General features: G+C 41.3%; 1 pseudogene; it reads left to right on the top strand.

Annotated features, from left to right (window-relative positions):
- The first annotated feature begins 426 nt into the window (after positions 1 to 426).
- LOC138096175 (tubulin alpha-1A chain-like) lies at positions 427 to 8,094 on the top strand (annotated as a pseudogene).
- Positions 8,095 to 13,678: the final 5,584 nt, after the last annotated feature.

Raw genomic sequence — 13,678 nt, 5'->3', positions numbered from 1 at the left:
ATTTTTGTAGCAATAGATTTACCTTCCTGTTGAATGTTGTTTATTCAGACTAGTAAAGCAGTTTGTTTTCCCTGAGTGTAAACCAATTGAGTAAGGTGGAAAGTGTTCACAGATTAAGAAGTAAGAGGGTACCAGGTAGTAATAAACACACATTTGCTGCAGAGTACACAGATCATCTGGTACAGAAGACTGGACTCTTCATTCTTTGAGGACATTGAAGAAGTCCCTGCCCTAATGGAATTTATGGTCCAGTTGCAGAGATATTCTCAAAATTCAAAAACTTAGCATTCGGACTGAGTTGTATATAGGGAGCTGCAAACACCCATGTGCCACAGGTTCTCTTACATCGACAGCCTAAGAGTCATGCTGTAAGAAGTAACAATCTCTTCTCTCTGCCATCTGTTCGGCAGCCACAAAACAGCAACTATGTGTGAGTGCATCTCCATCCACTTTGGCCAGGCTGGTGTTCAGATAGGCAATGCCTGCTGGGAGCTCTACTGCCTGGAACCTGGCATTCAGCCCGATGGCCAGATGCCAAGTGACAAGACTACTGGGGGAGGAGATGACTCCTTCAACACCTTCTTCAGTGAGGCAGACACTGGCAAGCATGTGCCCAGGGCAGTGTTTGTAGACCTGGAATCCCCACTCATTGATGAGGTTTGCACTGGCACCTACTGCCAGCTCTTCCACCCTGAGCAGCTCATCACAGGCAAAGAGGATGCTGCCAATAACTATGCCTGAGGTCACTACACCATTGGCAAGGAGGTGACCTCATCTTGGAGCAAATTCAGAAACTGGCTGAGCAGTGCACAGGTCTTCAGGGCTTCTCGGTTTTTCACAGCTTTGGTGAGGGAACTGGTTCTGGGTCACCTCCCTGCTGATGGAATGTCTCTCTATCAATTATGGCAAGAAGTCCAAGCTGGAGTTCTCCATTTACCCAGCCTTCCAACTTTCAACAGCTGTAGGTGAGCCCTAAACTCCATCCTCACCACCCACACCATCCTGAAGCGCTCTGATTGTGCCTTCATGGTAGACAATGAGGCCATCAATGACATCTGTCCTAGAAACCTCGACATTGAGTGCCCAACATATACCAACCTGAACAAGTTGATAGGTCAAATTGTGTCCTCCATCACTGCTTCCCCACTTCCCTGGTGGCTCAGATGGTAAAGCATCTGTTTACAATGCGGGAGACCTGGGTTCAATCCCTGGGTCAGGAAGATTCCCTGGAGAAGGAAATGACAACCCACTCCAGTACTCTTGCCTAGAAAATCCCATGGACGGAGGAGCCTGTTGTCCATGGGGTCACAAAGAGTCAGACACGACTGAGTGACTTCACTTCACTTTCACTGCTTCCCTGAGGTTTGATGGCACCCTGAATGTGGATCTGACAGAGTTCCAGACCAACCTGGTGCCCTATCCCCGCATCCACTTCCCTCTGGCCACATACGCCCCTGTCATCTCTGCTGAGAAAGCCCACCATGAACAGCTTCCTGTAGCAGAGATCACCAATGCTTGCTTTGAACCAGCCAACCAGATGGTGAAATGAGACTCTCGCCATGGTAAATACATGGCCTGCTGCCTGTTGTACTGTGGCAACGTGGTTCCCAAAGATTTCAGTGCTGCCATTGCCACCATCAAGACCAAGCGTACCATCCAGTTTGTGGACTGGTGCCCCACTGGCTTCAAGGTTGGCATTAATTACCAGCCTCCTACTGTGGTACCTGGTGGCAACCTGGCCAAAGTTCAGTGAGCTGTGTGCATGCTGAGCAACACTACAGCCATCGCTGAGGCCTGGGCTCACCTAGACCACAAGTTTGACCTGATGTATACCAAGCATGCCTTTGTTCACTGGTACATGGGTGAGGGCACGGAGGAAGGAGAGTTTTCTGAGGCCCATGAGGACGTGGCTTCCCTTGAGAGGGATTATGAGGAGGTTGGTGGGGATTCTGTGGGAGGAGAGGGAGAGGAAGAAGGAGAGGAATATGAAAGTTAAAATGTCACAAGGGTGCTGCTTTTACAGTGCCTTTGCTTATTCTGTTTTAAAACTTGAAAAGTTGTGGTCTGATCAGTTAATTTGTATATAGCAGTGTATACTCTCATATACAATTACTGACATGCTTTAAAACATGGCACTTTGTTATAGACCCAAGCTATCCATTTCTCTGATGAGTTTAAATAAAGTATTTCCTGTCTTAAAAAAATAAAACAAACTCAGCATTCATAAAAATAAGATCATGACATCTGGTCCCATCACTTCATGGTAAATAAAATAGATGGGGTAACAGTGGAAACAGTGGCTGACTTTATTTTCTTGGGCTCCAAAATCACTGCAGATGGTGACTGCAGCCATGCTTTTAAAAGACACTTGCTCCTTGGAAGAAAAGCTATGACTGACCTAGACAGCATATTAAAAATCAGAGACATTACTTTGCTGACAAATGTCCGTCTAGTCAAAGCTATGGTTTTTTCCAGCGGCCATGTATGGATGTGAGAGTTGGACCACAAAGAAAACTGAGTGCCGAAGAATTGATACTTTTGATCTGTGGTGCCAGAGAAAACTCGTGAGAGTCCCTTGGACTGCAAGGAGATCCAACCAGTCCATCCTAAAGGAAATCAGTCCTGAGTCTTCATTGGAAAAACCAATGCTGAAGCTAAGGCTCCAATACAATACTTTGGCCACCTGATGCAAAGAACTTTTTCATTGGAAAAGACCCTGATGCTGGGAAAGATTGAAGGCAGGAGGAAAAGGGGATGACAGAGGATGAGATGGTTGGATGGCATCACTGACTCAATGGACATGAGTTTAAGCAAGCTCTGGGAGTTGGTGATGGACAGGCGAGCCTGGCATGCTGCAGTCCATGGGGTTGCAGAGTCGGATATGATTGTGTGATTGAACTGAACTGTAGAGATAAAATGTACACATACAAGACACCTTACACTTTTGAGGCAACACATTAATAAAAGCAAAAATAAAAGATGTAAACTATAATTATATACAAAAGTTCTAAGGATAAGCAAAGAATAAAATGATTAGAACAAGCATATAACTAGTAAGTGAAGATTTTTGAACTGGGTTTCAAAGTGCAAGTGTTAGTCACTCAGTCACATCTGACTCGTTGCAACCCCATGGACTGCAGCCTGCCAGGCTCCTCTGTCTATGGGATTCTCCAGGCAAGAATACTAGAGTGGGTAGCCATTCCTTTCTCCAGGGGATCTTCCTGACCCAGTGATTCAAACCGGGTCTGCCACATTGTAGATTCTTTACTCTCTAAGCCTTTTGAAGATGAAAACCTTATAGAAGATATTTCCTAACACTGCTGCTGCTACTGCTGCTAAGTCACTTCAGTCGTGTCCAACTCTGTGCGACCCCAGAGATGGCAGCCCACCAGGCTCCTCTGTTCCTGGGATTCTCCAGGCAAGAACACTGGAGTGGGTTGCCATTCCTTCTCCAATGCATGAAAGTAAAAAGTGAAAGTGAAGTCGCTCAGTCATGTCCGACTCCTAGCGACCCCATGGACTGCAGCCTACCAGCCTCCTCCGTCCATGGGATTTGCCAGGCAAGAGTACTGGAGTGGGTTGGCATTGCCTTCTCCTTCCCAACACTAGTCTAGATTATTAAATAAAGGTTGCTGCCTGATGGCTTTTTTTTTCATGTTAAATATGCAAAGAGACATGTATGGTCCTCTATCAGAAAAGTTGAGAAATGAATTCTGCTTTTCCTTTAACAAGAAGACCTTCAATAGTTCTTTTGGTTTCTCTTTGTGAAATAAAAATTTCAATGTTTTTCCTAGATATTGGAGGCTAACAATGCCACATGTAAATTGCCTTTTATTCCATACACATTTGGAAGAGAAGCGTGGGCATAAAAGTCCTAATTTAATATACATTTTTTAGGATAAATAGCTATTAGTTCTATTATATTATGCCAAGGTGAAAATTAGATGACTCATAGCCAATAAGGAAAATATCACTATACAATCCCATAGAGGTAAACTTGAAATATATGTTATAAAAGATTATTTTAGGTCCAGAAGAAACTTGAACATATTATGGTGTGTCTCAATATAGAATGACTTTCACTTCACTTTTGTGCATGAAAGTTCAGAAATTAACTATTTTGCCAGACAACCTGCTTTTTCGCTGTGCGCGTGTCTCTCAGGCCTGCTGTTACCAGCCCTCTTTTATTTTCTGTTATAAATGCCTTCAAATTCCATGCTCTGTAATTCTGACATGACTCATAATGATCAGATAGCTGTAAAAGAAATCCCAGGGGAACCATTTCTGTCCCTGAACTTCCACTCAGCTCTTTTTTATATCTGTACAAGATAGCCAAACATGATCTAACTTATTATTACAATTTAGCCTTTGCATAAGATTTCCGCATTGTGGGAATACTCAGTCGATTTCACTGGCCACTAATGGAAACTGTCACAAGACAGCATCAGAGAAGGGACAGTTCAGTAAGTTGGGCTCCAAATCCTTTAACACACGCACACATACTTTCTTTCACTTCAGCTCTACTTTGCGCCCCCTCCACCGTTTTTTTTAAAGACATATTGGATAGCTGCCTATTCTTTCTTCTGAACAAAAGAAAATATTCTGCCACTTTAAAAACATGTTTTAATTGATTTTTATTGGAATATAGTTACTTTACAATGCTGTGTTAGCATCTACTGTACAGTGAAATGAGTCAGCTATATATATATATGTATATTTCCCCCTCTTTTTAAAGATTTCCTTCCATTTAGGTCATCACAGAGCATGAGTAAAGTCCCCTGTGCTATACAGTAGTTTCTTATTAGTTATCTGTTTTATACAGAAAGAGAAGAACATAATATATATTAAGACATTTATGTGGAATCTAGAAAAATGATATAGATGATCGTATTTAAAAAGCAGAAATAGAGACATGAACATAGAGAACAAATGTGGATACCAAGGAGGGAGATAGGATGAACTGGGGGATTGGGATTGAGGTATTAAAACATATATGTTTCAAAACCGTTGTTCTAAAAGATGAGATATAATGCTTTAATGCTGTCTTCCTATTTAAAACTACTACCTTTAGAGTCAAGTTCTCAACAGGAAATACTGTCCATCAATGAAGTGTGTCAAAATTGTTGATTTCTTATTTCTGAGAAATATGATCAAGGGATTCCACTTAAGTGTTACTCAACATGTCTAAATAAAATTCTTTGCATGAGTTTAAGATTCTGTAATCTCATAAAATGAGTTTGTACTTTCCAGGATTCTGCCTTTTGTGCACATAAACCCATAAGAATGAGCTGAGTCCAGTGGTCTCAGAGTTATCTGCCTTAAACGTGTGCCTTGGGTTTCATTTTAGGCTCACTCTGAGTGGATGCTGCCACAGCATCAGTTCTCTTAGGCAAAGCTGCCCTTGGAAGTGGAAGGCATAAATTAACTTGAACATACTGACAATGTTCATCCCAACCACTGTACTGATGTCAGATTCAGCAAAGAACTTTGAAACAAGATCCACTTTATTCTTATCCAAAATGAGTGTGATATACAATAAAAAAATAACTACTAGAACATCACAGTTTCAAAGCGCTCTTTCATTACCCACTAGCTCAACTGGTCTCTGAATTATCCTCACAAGGTAAGTACTATTTCAGTCATTTTATATTATATTGAAACTAGGAGAAGCAGGAGGCTAATTTGACAGAAACTCAGATTTTTCTGACTCCAAACTCCCCAAAGGGAACAAACTCACCTCTGGTTTAAAGTTTGACATTATTTGATTCAAGGACAATATCAGAGTTTTGATATCTTATGAACCCTATAGGCAAAAATTCCATCTCTCTCAATGTATTTCTTCAAAATATTATCTATGCAAGAAAGAGAAAAAGTATTTTGACGTGAAGGTAGATGAACATCTCAAGTATGTTGAGATCCATGAACATTTTCGCTAGTTCTTCCTATTATTTGTTATAAATGGAGTCATGTGGATATAAATTTACAAGAATAACTCTGAAGGCATCAAAATGTAATACAAAAGACCAGGGGTGCAAATGCTACTGCAGAATTATGGCAATTAAGTCCTTAAAAGCAGTCTTATTTCATTCGTGGAGAGCAACAATTCATTTAAGCTGATTTATGTGAAAGAAAAAGAACTCCATCTCAATTTAAACTCATAATAAATCTTTTGATTACATTGACTCTTATTTTCTAATTAGTCACTAGAAAGTTGAATTCAACTAATCAAGTTACTAATGTATAATAATGGTCAAACTAGAGGTATGTGACATCAGACTCACACACAACACGAAAAGAACCTAGAAATTAAGGATCTAGTACTCAACTTTAGGGGTCTTCCCAGGTGGCACTAATGGTAAAGAACCTGCCTGCCAACGCAGGAGACATAAGAGATGCAGGTTTGATCCCTGGGTCAGGAAGATCCCCTGGAGGAGGGCATGGCAACTCACTCCAGTATTCTTGCCTGGTGAATCTAATGGACAGAGGAGCCTGGAGGGCTACAGTCCATAGGGTCACCCAGAGTTGGACACAACTGAAGGGACTTAGCAGGCAGGCAGGCACTCAACTTTAGAGCTTAGTGAGAAATAAGTTTACTTTATTAATTTAGTTTTTATGCATTTGAAAACACGGCATAGGTGCACAACGACAGGAAAAATTCAAGCAGCACACAGCAATGCAGAGTAAAACCTGAATGGCAGATCACTGGGCTTCCATCCCCAGAGTTAACCACTGTTAAGTGCTTGTTTATCTTCTGGATGGCTAGATAAACATATATACGCATATCTGTGTATTTCTTTTCCATTTTTACACAAATGAGAGCACATTATACCCATTATTCTACACTTTACTTTTCCCCTTGTGGTATGTCTGAAAGGTTAGCCCATGTCTACACACACGGAGATAATTCATGCTTCTAAATGGTTGCATAATGCTCTTTGTTATATCTTATGGATGTACTATCAATGAGATATGCCCTACAGATGGATCTTTAGAATTTTCCCAGCCTTTTGCTATTATTTGAAATTATGCTGTATTCAATATCCTTTACGTACATCTATAAGTTATATTTTGGCAATAAATTCCTAAGATAAATTTTTGACTCAAAACATGTTACCCAACTGGGAATTTCTAACATTACTATTTTAACTGAAACTACTCAAGAAGGATTTAACATCATTAAGAGAAAAAGAAATGGTAATGATCACAAGAGTGTTAATGATCTTCCAAACACCACGCTGAAATGAAGTGGAAGTTTTTCTCAAGGAGTGCTTTGTATGTGTATTTGTGTGTGCGCGTGCACAATGTTAGAAAGCCAGAAAGAAGAAGAAGGGGGTAAATTCTATCACTCGAGGTCTAGTTACTCATTAAGACCTCTGGGAGAAAGGGTATCAAAAACAGTAATCCACAAAGCTTCTCTCTTCCTTAAGGCTTTATCTCTCTCACCACCTCTGCTGCCTGCTGACATGAAATGGCTGAAATGCTATATGCTATAACATATGTAGGTAGGTAGATAGATCTTGCCTCTAAACCACACAGTGGCCTGTGAAGAGAGAAACTCCCTCATCCAGACCTGAGACTTCTTATTCCTCAAGGGTACCCCTGGAGTCTAAAGAAAAGATAAGAAGAAATTAGACATATCTGACACTTCTCCATCTTAGGAAGCAATTTTGTAGGCAGAACCAAACTTTCCTATAATATCCTACTACAATTGTGAAACTCTTTCAGCTTAGCTGAGAATCCCCCAAATTTCAAGGTGCTCAAATAAAGGAAGGGTCTGGGTGAGCATAATGTTTGCACGAGATAAAATGTAAAACCCCATCTATTCTTTCTTTTTGGAAAAAAAATTTAAATTACCCAGCATATTTTCCTAACCAACTGCCAAAAACCTGAAATGGAGTTTTTTTTTTGGTCTTGCTCTTGACTGCTGATGCTGGCTTCCTTCGAGGCAATTCAGGACAGCATCTGGCTTACCTCATGTTCCACTGAAATACAGGTTCTGAAAAGCAGGCTGAAGATGACATTCTGGAAACAGGAACTGTGTTCTATGTGGAGCGGGAGAAGGACTGGGGAGGTGGGAACAGGGAGCGGTGTTAATGCAAATGTATTCCCCGGGCTTATTTGCTGGCAAACTGAGTCGACACCCAGCCATTTGAATCTGGGCCAGCGAGTTTGGCACATCTTCTGCTGGCAAAGCACAAGCCCAGCACTGCATCCTGCTGCTGTTGGCACGTGTACAGCTGTCTTTCTTCATCTGACTCCACCACGGCGGCTGACTCAACAGGTGTTGCCAGGGACGCAGTGTGTTTGGCAGCTGTCAACTTTCAATAATCATCTTTATAGCATATCCCTTTCTACTCTTCCCACCCCAGTTCTTCCCCCCTTGCCACCCCGCTTCAAAGCTTCCAGCACCACTGGGGTCTTTTCGAAGGGCAGAGTGGGGCAGAGATGCTGAATGAGGCATGTGGTCACCTGGAGGGTAAAATCCTGTCTGAAGGATTTGTCACTGAAGTAGGATAGGATTTTTACAGGTATAAGCCTTAGAGGTGCACTCAACCATCCTTTTTTTTATTCCCCACTCTGAGGCAAACTGTTAACCCATGTTTTCTTGACCTTTATTTCTTCCATTTTTCTATTAGTTTTTTTTGAGTGCTAGCTCCTCTCCTTATAGCCTGAAAGAACTTAACCATATTCTTTAACTATTCAAGCCTCTCTCATCTGGAAAATGGAGATAATAATATTGGTTGTCTATACCAATGAGATAAAGTGGGCAAAATATTTAACACTAAATGCCAGTATACTTTAGTGATTCCCCTCCCTGCCCTACCCCCTGGCCCCAATGCCCTGGAGTTTCATCCTTAAAAGTCCTAGGCTTTGGGACTTCCCTGGTGGTCCAGTAGATAAGAATCCACCTGTGCAAGGGACATGGTTCTGATCCCTTATCCAGGAAGAAGCTGTAGGGCAACTAAGCCCAGACGTCACAAATACTGAGCCCTAGAGCCCGTATTCTACAACAAGAGAAGCCAGTATTATGAGAAGCACTTGCACCACAAGGAAGAGAAGCCCCCACCTGCCACAACTAGAGAAAGCCCATAGGCACCAACGAAGACCCGTGTAGTCAAAAATTAATTCAGTTCAGTTCCGTTCAGTCTCTCAGTCATGTCCGACTCTTTGCGACCCCATGAATCGCAGCACGCCAGGCCTCTCTGTCCATCACCAACTCCTGGAGTTCACTCAAAGTCATGTCCATTGAGTCGGTGATGCCATCCAGCCATCTCGTCCTTTGTCGTCCCCTTCTCCTCCTGCCCCCAATCCCTCCCAGCATCAGAGTCTTTTCCAATGAGTCAGCTCTTCGCATGAGGTGGCCAAAGTACTGGAGTTTCAGCTTTAGCATCATTCCTTCCAAAGAACACCCAGGGCTGATCTCCCTCAGAATAGACTGGTTGGATCTCCTTGCAGTCCAAGGGACTCTCAAGAGTCTTCTCCAACACCACAGTTCAAAAGCATCAGTTCTTCGGCCCTCAGCTTTCTTCACTGTCCAACTCTCGCATCCATACATGACCACTGGAAAAACCATAGCCTTGACTAGATGGACCTTTGTTGGCAAAGTAATGTCTCTGTTTTTCAATATGCTATCTAGGTTGGTCATAACTTTCCTTCCAAGGAGTAAGCATCTTTTAATTTCATGGCTGCAGTCATCATCTGCAGTGATTTTGGAGCCCAAAAAAATAATGTCTGACACTGTTTCCACTGTTTCTCCATCTATTTCCCATGAAGTGATGGGCTCAGATGCCATGATCTTCGTTTTCTGAATGTTGAGCTTTAAGCCAACTTTTTCACTCTCCTCTTTCACTTTCAAGAGGCTTTTTAGTTCCTCTTCACTTTCTTCCATATGAGTGGTGTCATCTGCATACCTGAGGTTATTGATATTTAACTAATTAATAAAAAATTTCCCAAAAGCCCTAGGCTTTAATGATGGCCATTGAATTCCAAAGATATGATGCCTTGCTCTGTTCTGGGGCTTCTTTCCCATTCTTATCAAAGTCAGAATCAGAAAACACTGGCCCTTGAAAGTCTGGGCTTTCTCAATGGCTCAGTGGGTAAAGAGTCCTCCTGCAATGTTGGAGACATAGGAGATGAAGGGTTAATCCCTGGGTCAGGAAGATCCCCTGGAATAGGAAATGGTAACCCACTCCAGTATTCTTGCCTGGGAAATCCCATGGAAAGAGGAGCCTGGAGGGCTACAATCCATGGGGCCGCAAAGAGTCGGACATGACTGAGCAACTAAGCATACCACATACAGTTGTTTATTATAGCCTTATTTATAACTCTAAACATTGGAGATTCCTACATGTTCACCAGTAAGAAATAGATAAATAGATGAAGAAATAATGGCAGAGTAAGTAGTAGGCAAAATTAGATTAAGTAATTAGTCAATGAATTAATTAACTAGATTATTTATGTGTGTGGTCCTTACTACATGTCAGGTGATTTCTATATATTAACTCATCTCAACCCTGTAACCACTCAGTGTGGTGGATACCATTATTATCATTATATTTGCTGATGAGGAAACTGAGGCAAGGGAAAGCAGAGCCCCTCAGATATGTATAGACATATGAACACAGATGGATTTCATAAACAAGGTCAAGTGCAAAAAGCAAGTTGGCAGGATAACACATGAATCAAAGAATTGATGCAAAGTTAAAAAACTCACAAGGGAAACACATATATAGAAGATTATACAAACTAGGAATAAGAAAATACACCCCAGGTTCATGTTGTAGTTGCTTCAAATAGAGGGGAAGGAGGGTGGGACTGAGAAGTGTACAGGGGAGACTCCACTTTTATTTGTAAGGTCCCATTCATTTAATTTTTAAAAGGACATGCTAGATTTTTTGATGATGGCCATTTTGACTGGGGTGAGGTGATACCTCATTGTAGTTTTGATTTACATTTCTTTAATAATTAGTGATGTTGAGCATCTTTTCATGTGTAGGAATAAATCAACCATATGACCTAGCAACCCTGATATACTGGGCATACACCTTGAGAAAACCATAACTGAAAAAACACATGTGCCCCAATGTTCATAGCAATACTATTTACAATAGCCAGGACATGGAAGCAACCTAGATGTCCGTTGTCAGATGAATGGATAAAGAAGATGTGGTATGTATATACAATGAAATATTACTCAGCCATAAAAAGGAGTGCATTGAGTCTATTGGGGTGAGGTAGAAGAGCCTAGAGCCTGTGATATAGAGTGAAGTAAGTCAGAAAGAGAAAAACAAATATAGTATATTAACACATATATATGGGATCTAGGAAAATGGTATTGATGAACTTATTTGCAGAGAAGGAATGGAGACCCGGGTGTAGAGAATAGACCTTGTGGAGAAAGTGGGACAAGTGGCCTTGGGACTGAGTGGGACAAATGGTGAAAGCCCCATTGACACATATACACTATCAGGTGTAAGATGGATAGCTGATGAGAAGTTGCTGTGTGGCGCATGGAGCCCAGTCTGGTGCTCTGTGATTGATGACCTGGAGGGATAGGATGGGGGACGGGAAGGAGGCTAGCGAGAGAGAGGTTGTATGTATAATTATGACTGATTCATGTTGTACGGCAGAAGCCAACACAGCATTCTAAAATTTTTTTTTTAAAGGACTTCCAAGTTTTTTAAAAATTAGGTCACTCTGTGTAATGCATATAATGTTTAAAAGTATATTTTCTGCTGTATTTTCTGTTTTGTAAAACAGTGTATATATAGAAAAGGGCATAAATTATATTGATAGGGTTTCACAAATATTATTAAGCAAAAGCATGTGACTAGCATTCAGGTCAAGAAAAGGAGTGTAAAGGCTCAAAGGCAGGCCTGTGGACCCTTCCTCGATCATAACCCCAACCAGCATCCCCCACGGAGGGAATCTCCATCTGAGCTCTGTGATGCTCACTGCCTATTTCTCCCCTCCAACTCCCCCTTCTATGTCTATATCCTAAACATCAGAGTCCCTTTGTCCTGTTTCCGAACTATAACAAGTGGAATCATGAAATAAGTATTTTTTTCATGGCTATCTCTTACTCAGTGTTGTTCTTTATTCACTGTTGTTGAATAGACTTACTTCCACATTCAGTTATCCTACTCACTCTTGATGGACATTTGGATTGTCTTCTCTATAATTTGCAAGCTCAAAAGAAAAGACAGATGTTTTGTCCAACAGATACCCAAGAATAGGTATCTTCAGATTTTTCCTTAGCTCATCTTTCGCAAAGGAAGAGAGTAGCCTTACTTGTTTAACTAAGAAACACATTTTCCTTTGGACTTCATGTCAATTTATTTTCTTGAGTTTCTTCTTCACTTCCCTAAGTCAACAGGTTGCATTTCTTTGCTACTTTATTTGCCTTTACACTGGGAAGTATTATTAGTATTGCTGTCCTGAATGGGATCACTGAAGCCACAATCTAACTCAAACCCTTTGTTTGACATTTGAGGAAACATGCTTTTGTGCCCTGCAGTTCATTTTAAAACACATTTTAGTAGCTCTGAGATTTATAGGTGGTAACTTGGTCATTGGCATAGGAGTTTTAAATGTTCTATTGTCTCTGGCAGCTGGTTAATCGTATGTTTAAGAAGAATGCGTTGCCAGCGTTTCTCTGCAGGGAAAATCTATTCTATATGAGACCCATACTGAGAGCCACAAAGATGTTGCCAAACGTCTAAATGAATTTTTCTCTCCTCATTATTAATCGTTATACAGCATTGCTTTAAAAAAAACACCACCCCAGGACCCAGTAGTGAGGAGGATAGAGCGCACGAAACACCATTATTCTCCCTGCACATACCAGTAATCAGGCCAAGCAGCAAAGGCATTTTTTATTATAAGGACCTCAGCAATGCTGTAAAAGTCATCTTCCGGCTCTCCAATACTGCCATTAATATGTAAAAGCTTAAGCTTGCTAAAGGGATTATTGCACATCATATCAGATGGTAAACTGGCGTTGCAATGATTACATGTATCTTTTTGTCATTTTCTCACAAAACATCTTATTCTTGAATAGTATAACTGGCCTCTTACTAATGTTAATGATCAAATTGGCATAAATATAACACACTATTCTAAACGGAAGGCATGTTTGCAATCTCTAGGGTCTTGAATGTACGCTTTACAGCACGGTCATTATACTCAGTATGTGTGTATGTGTGCATGCATGCTCCTATATAGAAACATATACACAGTGTGTACATTTTATGGTAACAGAAAGCACAGATTTCACAAATGGGTCTTTGAGTGTGATGTCCTTACTTTCATCATGGCTTCAGACACCCACATATTCCAGATATAGGAGACAGAGTACCATATATCGGGCAGTGGTGTAATGCATATACCACTTCCCAGGAGACAGCACCCCAACCACGCAAGATGTTATCCCCACAACCAACACCTTGGCTAAGGCTTCAGTAGGCTGTTCAATCATCTAATCCATGTAATGTAGCACATGGTAATGCTTTGGTCATGAGACTATTTTCACAGCCCCCCTTTTGTGGCCATAAAATGGGTCCCTTGACCTGAGGCAATCTGTGGAAGATATAATATCGATGGATCAGATGGTAGTGTTAGTGGGGGTGCTGTAAGCAGGCAAGGCAAACTAGTCACGATGAACTGCTACCCCCTCCCA

Source organism: Capricornis sumatraensis, chromosome 2 (genome assembly GCF_032405125.1).
Source record: "Capricornis sumatraensis isolate serow.1 chromosome 2, serow.2, whole genome shotgun sequence".
Taxonomy (NCBI): Eukaryota; Metazoa; Chordata; class Mammalia; order Artiodactyla; family Bovidae; genus Capricornis; species Capricornis sumatraensis.
This window is presented reverse-complemented; position numbering and strand designations above follow the sequence as displayed.